This window comes from Triticum urartu, chromosome 4A (assembly GCF_056163025.1).
Source record: "Triticum urartu cultivar PI428250 chromosome 4A, HENAU_Tu73, whole genome shotgun sequence".
Lineage (NCBI taxonomy): Eukaryota > Viridiplantae > Streptophyta > Magnoliopsida > Poales > Poaceae > Triticum > Triticum urartu.
The window spans coordinates 151701198-151708330 of NC_141876.1; positions in this window are offsets into that span (position 1 = coordinate 151701198).

Consider the following 7133-nt stretch of genomic DNA (forward strand, 5'->3'; position numbering starts at 1 on the left):
GGAGTAGTAGAATAGATAGGTAGGAGATACGGCTCCACGGTTTGTCTTGCCTCTGCTTCCCTTCCTTCCGTGCAGGAATGGATCGATGCAGCTGCAGGTCTTTCTTTTTCTTTCCACAGATTGGAATAGGATTCAGCTTTATTTTCTTACTCTCGACCATCACATACAGTTTACAGTGGTATGTGTCTACTCCCTAACCGATGTTACGGATGGTATCCCTGGCCCTTGTCCATGTGCATGCGTTGTTCCGAATTCTTTTTATCAATGCAAGAAACGTCTACTTTATTATCATGCTTAGCTATACTTTCCTTTATATATAAAGAGAATATATATTAGTATCAATGAGATATCGGAAAAATTTCAAAACAAATCTTGAATTTGTAGACAAAAGATAAATCGAACCTTCAACTTCTAATCTCTGAGACCAGCACACCAAACTCACTGATCCCGGTCTATTTTCAATCTTGAGGGCATTCCCAAACAGGGATTGTCGACGTGGCAGGCCAAACCCGGGATTGTTGGTTGCGGCCGAGAGAGGGCGGCGTGGCGAGAATTTGGACTGGGCTGTTCAGAAATTTTAAGAAAACTATTCGTGTTTCTAAAATTTGTACACATTTTTTTTAAAAAATGGTCGCCTTTTAAAATTGTTCAAAAGTTAAAATATGTTCTTGTTTTCTCTTTTTGGTCACAAATTAAAAAAATTCATGTTTTTAAAAAATATTTGGAAATTTCAAATTCTGTTTGCATTTAAAAAACTGTTAACGATTTGAATAATTGTTCACATTTGTCGATAAGTGATCGGAATTCCAAAATTTGTTCACGTGTTTCAAAAATGCTTGGATTTTCAAAAATCTGTGTCACATTTTTCAAAAAATCTTTTTGGAACTTCATAAATTATATGTGTTTTAAAAAAATGGTCAGCATTTCACAATTGTTCTCATTTTTTTAAGAAACATTCAGAATTTTTTGAAAATTGTTTTCATGTATGAACGCTGCTATCTATTCTTATATACGTCGCGCTATCTATCATCACTAGCAGCCTTTAAGGTGAGTTGCAAGTTGCGTGCGATGCGAGTGCAAGGCCCCATGTTAGGGTTATTGTCGGTGTCAAAACCGGCAGATCTCGGGTAGGGGGTCCCGAACTGTGCGTCTAAGGCGGATGGTAACAAGAGGCAGGGGACACGATGTTTACGCAGGTTCGGGCCCTCTCGATGGAGGTAATACCCTACGTCCTGCTTGATTGATCTTGATGATATGAGTATTACAAGAGTTGATTTACAACGAGATTGTAGAGGCTAAACCCTAGAAGCTAGCCTATGGTATGATTCTTGTTGTCCTACGGACTAAACCCTCCGGTTTATATAGACATCGGAGGGGGCTAGGGTTACACAGAATCGGTTACAAAGGAGGAGATCTACATATCCGTATTGCCAAGCTTGCCTTCCACGCCAAGGAGAGTCCTATCCGGATATGGGACGAAGTCTTCAATCTTGTATCTTCATAATCCAACAGTCCGGCCAAAGGATATAGTCCGGCTGTCCGAAGACCCCCTAATCCAGGCTTCAATGACGATGAGTCCGGCGCGCAGATTTGTCTTCGGCATTGCAAGGCGGGTTCTTCTCCAAATTCTGAATATCTGCTAAGTAGTGTCCGGCTCCCCATAAATGTTGCACTTCTTGGCTTCCGCGCCCAATAAGGGCTATCTTCCACGTGTCGAGAGAATGCGAGGAGCCAGGGCATTTTTACATTTGCCACCCTAGCCATGTAAGAAAACTGTCTATTAAAGAGACAGGGATTCTTAGATCCATACCACACCATCCTCCCACGGCGAGTATCCATCGGAGCGCTCGGAAAAATCCATTCCAACATGGCCGGCCATCGCAGCTCCTCCTCCCGCTCCCGTATCCCTAAGCCCGGTGACTGGGAGAAGTGTTCCGTCCCACACAGCCAATTAGTAGAGTTACAGACCCAGGGATTTCTCCCTCCAGCGTATATGGTCCCCGTTCGAGCCGGGCTCACCACCTATAATGGCGGGGAGCAAGCGGAGAGCTTCCCCAATCCCTCCAAGGGGGAGCGGGTATGCCTTGTCCCTTATTTACTAAGGGGGCTTGGATTTTCGATCCATCCGTTCCTCCGCGGGCTCTTGGAGTTTTATGGCCTCCAGTTGCATAATTTCATCCCCACTTCCATATTACACATCGCTGGTTATGTTGCTCTTTGTGAGTTGTTTCTGGGCTGCGAAGCTCATTTCAAGCTGTGGAAGAGGCTATTCTGCCTTGTGCCCCGCACACAGGAGGGGTCAATATATCAAGTGGGCGGAGCCGAAATATGGCGCATCGCCGGTACCGAATACCTGTCCGGTACTCCGAAGAAGACGTCCGAAGACTGGCCTTCAGAGTGGTTTTACATGGAGGACGTCCCCCTTCCAGATCCCATTCGGATGGGTCTTCCCGAGTTCGACAATGCCCCTTTGAAGAAACGCCGGAGCTGGCGCCCACGGAGCCCTCAGGAGGAAGATAACGGAGAAGTCCTTTACTTGATGGGCCGGATAAAAGTGCTGGCTCAATCAGGACTGACAATAATCAAGGTTATGTCAATATGTATAATGCGGGGGGTGCAGCCACTTCAATATCGAGGGCACCCCATGTGGCGCTTTAACGGGGAAGATGATGCCACCCGCTGTGGGCGTAAGGGACCGGACTCAGTTGCTGCTCTAGCAAAAATTCTGTCCGATTTGTTCAAGGGAGAGGAAGATGAGTTTATCCGTATTAAGCCACGGGATGGATTCTCCATGTACAACCCCCCAAGCTGGGTGAGCTGTCACTTTTTACTCCCAACCTTCCCGCATTCTTTGTCATAAATACTCACCTTGCCGTTTCATGGCAGGAACTGCGAAAAGCCGTAAGGGAGGTCAACAGCCCACCTCCACAACCGGAGGACCCTGACCGGGCCCTTGATCCCGGACTCGAAGAGGATCCGGACATATTTGTGGAGCTGATTGACAGGACATTCTATCAATTGAGCTGCGATGATACCATGGTGGCCATCATAGCCGACTATCCTGGGCTACTCCCTGCATCGCATGTAAGAAAAACCGGAGTCCCAACTTCCGAGAAGGATCCCCTTTTATGCACTTTACCTACCGTACACATATGGTGTTTTTTACAGGGAAGGCCCTTGGGACGCCATGCCGAACCTGCATTGACTCGCCAACAAGGGACACCGAAGCCGGGTAGGCTAAAAGAGAAGGCGGTCAGGACTAAGACGCCGGCGCAGAGGTATGATACAGAACCTTGCTCCGTGGTTGTCGTCTTTCTTAAAATATAATGACGTCCATGTTTCCTAGTAGGAAAAACGCTCGCCGGACTATATCCAGAGAGGTTGCCGATCACGCCTCCACCAGTCGGGCTCCAGGGCCGGACATAGAGGCGGAAGCTAACACGGGGCGAACGCTGGATGCTCCTCCTATAGAGGATGCAGATAGACTATCCGCTACAAATTCCAAAGTGGAGAGCGCCATGAATCACAGGCGTCGCCGGGTCGTACTCCGTGACGCTTGTTTCTCCCAAGAGGCGTTCGATGCCTTCAACTCAGGAGACGCGTACATCCGCTGCTCAAAATGGTCTTGCCAGAGCCATGGACCAGTATGTAAAGGATATACGGGTAAGAAAATCTGACGATTATATATATCACTAGCCCCTGAGACTTGAAACAGTTGACACAACTGATTTAAGGATCATTATTTATGCAGGTTCTTACAGAGAAGAATACCCAATTGTCTCAAGAGCTGGAAGAGTGCAAAGCCCAGCTACGGGCCGCGGTTGCCGCCTTGAAGGAGTCCGAGAAGGCCCCCTCTGGTAACACTTGCTTCCATGGCAAAGAATGACAGGTACCAGATAGTATGCTGCAGGCATGCAAATCTAACAATAGATGTTGCAGATGACTCCGGAGTGAATCCGGAGGCCGCACCGGAGAATGCGCAACGTGCTAATCGACAGCTAAATGCTAGCGAGCACGTCCTTACGCGGGTCAGGCAGGAGAAAAATAATCTCCAGGACGCCAATATCCAGCTAGGCGTGGAACTGAAAGATGTCCGAGCCCAGCTTGCGGACTCCGTGAAGGAGAATAAGAGGCTTCGACGCGGCATTTTCAGTAAGTGCTTGAATGAACTTTTGAAAGAGTTCGGCGAAGAAGCCGACTAACAGAGTTATGTCTGCAGGTATGCTGACGGGTCGTCCCATGGACGAGATGCCCGGGTCTGCGGGTGATCTTCTACCAGAGCTCTCTCAACTGCACGAACAAGTTCGGCAGGTGATGCAGGGTATTGCCCAAGCATTGTGGCCATCCGCCTCCCCGCCAGTAGTCATGGGGGAGCTTATAGAGAAGCTCAAGGGAGTGCGGCGGCGCTTCCGATTATGGAAGATATCAGCCTGCCGACAAGGTGCAAGGGAAGCCTGGGCCATGGTGAAGACACGATATACCAAAGATGACCCAAACCACATGGCCGAGGTCGGACCTGTGGGGCCCGATGGGAAAGAGATCCCCGTCAGTTTGGTGTATGACCAAGTAGAATTAGCCGCAAAGTATTCCCAACAGGATTGTAGGCTAGACAGCCTGTTGGATGGTATAGAAGAAGAATTTAATCAGTCTTAGTGACTGTGTACTTTAAGTGAAATATATAATGTCCCTAGCCGGATTGTAAATCATTTGTCATGGCGGACCTTTTCGCTTCGACCTCTGGACCCGATAGTCCGGAGTGTATCCGAATACCCGCTCGGTTATGTAAAAACCGGGGTATGCATGGAAACCAGGCGTAGGGGTCATAAGTGCTTGAACAGACAAGTACCCAACTAGCTATGTTATATTACATGGATAGTAAGAAACATCTTCTAGGGAGAATAGTTCCGTTAAGGGTTCCTTTCCCTGGGTACGCATGCCCTAATGTGCATGTCCGAACTGCGAAAAGAGACGCGGACTATAAACATCTGGGGGCATGTATCAAAATAAATAAAAGTCATCTTTTGTTCACCGACCGAATATTCCCTTAAGAACGCTAGCTTTCAGCTTCACCCAGTCTGAGGTACACATCCGGCTGACCCGGCAGTAACAATCGCAGATGTGCTCCCCTTATGCCCTAGCCGAATTAACGGGAACACAGGGCATAAATACAAGAGCCAGGCAACCCAGCTTGGCCAAAACTTAAGTCATATCATTGCATATAATGGCGAAAAAGGTACATGCGGAAGAATAACACATGTGTGGGGCATAAAGCCCAGAAAAATAGTTATATTAAGCTTCTGTATAAGAAGCCCCCAGGTATAATGAGCGCGGTTAGCGCGTCAAGATTGTGTAGTTAAGACACAAGTTAGCCTTTTAAGGCCTTGAGGAGAAGAAAAAAAGAAGAGAGAAAGAGAGAAAAGACAGATAACGGATATGCAAAAAATTGACGGGGGTAAGGAGACGAACATAGAGTCCGGCACTAGGCGTAGAATCTTTGGAGTCTGGCTGCGTTCCATGGGTTTGGCTCGAGTCGATTGTCCGATGCATCCCGCGGATGGTACGCTCCACCAGTCAGAACCTGGTCAATAATGAAGGGACCTTCCCATTTGGGCTTGAGCTTGTTCTTTTTCTTCTTCGGCAGGCGTAGAACTAGTTCGCCAATGTTATAGGTTTTGGCCCGTACTTCTCTGCTTTGATACCTTCGATCCTGTTGCTGATAGAATGCGGAACGGGCTTTTGCCACGTCGCGCTCCTCCTCCAGGGTGTCCAAACTGTCCTGCCGATCGAGCTCGGCCTCTTTTTCTTCGTACATGCGCACTCGAGGTGAGTCATGAATTATGTCGCAAGGCAGAACCGCCTCTGCGCCGTACACCATAAAAAATGGTGTGTATTCGGTAGTGCGATTCAGCATGGTCCGCAGCCCCCGTAGTACGGAGTCGAGCTCCTCTACCCAGTGCGTGTTTGATTCCTCTAAGGACCGCACTAGTCTGGGTTTGATGCCGCTCATGATAAGACCATTTGCTCGCTCGACTTGACCATTAGTTTGCGGGTGATAGACAAAAGCATAATCGAGCTTGATGCCCATGTTGCTGCACCAAAGTTTTACCTCGTCGGCTGTAAAGTTCGCGCCGTTGTCAGTGATGATGCTGTGGGGGATGCCATAACGGTGTACAACCCCAGATATGAAGTCTATCACCGGTCCGGATTCAGCCGTTTTAATGGGTTTGGCTTCTATCCATTTGGTGAACTTATCCACCATGACCAGTAAGTATTTTTTCTTATGGGTTCCCCCTTTGAGGGGTCCGACCATATCAAGCCCCCAGACCGCAAAGGGCCAAGTAATGGGGATTGTTTGGAGAGCGGTAGGCGGCATATGGCTTTGGTTTGCAAAAAGCTGGCAACCGATGCAACATTGGACAAGATACTGTGCATCTGCTCGGGCCGTCGGCCAATAGTACGAAAGGCCTTGCTTACAAGGGCCCGGGCTGCGGCGTGGTGGCCGCCGAGTCTAGCATGGATTTCTGCCAAAAGCTTCCTCCCTTCCTCTTCGGAGATGCACCTTTGAAGGACTCCAGTAGTGCTTTTCTTATAAAGCTCTCCCTCGTGGACCTTGTAGGCTTTAGATCGCTGCACTATGCAGCGTGCCTCATTTTGGTCCTCGGGTAGTTCCTGCCTGGTTAGGTAGGCCAGGAATGGTTCTGTCCACGGGGCGATGACGGCCATTATCCCGTGGGCTGAAGGTGTTATTTCGATGGCAGAGCCTCTGATTGTGTCAGAGTGTCCGGTATCTGGTGTTGTGGCCGGGTCCGGACTATTGTTACCGGTGTCCCCTTCCCATACCACGGATGGCTTAAACAGCTTTTCCAGAAAGATGTTAGGTGGGACAGGGTCGCGCTTAGCGCCGATACGGGCGAGGATATCCGCCGCCTGATTATTTTCCCGAGCCACATGGTGGAATTCAAGCCCCTCGAACCGAGCTGACATTTTGAGGACGACGTTGCGATATGCCGCCATTTTCGGATCCTTGGCATCAAAGTCTCCATTTATTTGAGATATTGCGAGGTTCGAGTCCCCACGCACCTCCAGGCATTGAATGCCCATGGAAACTGCCATCCGGAGACCATGTAATAGGG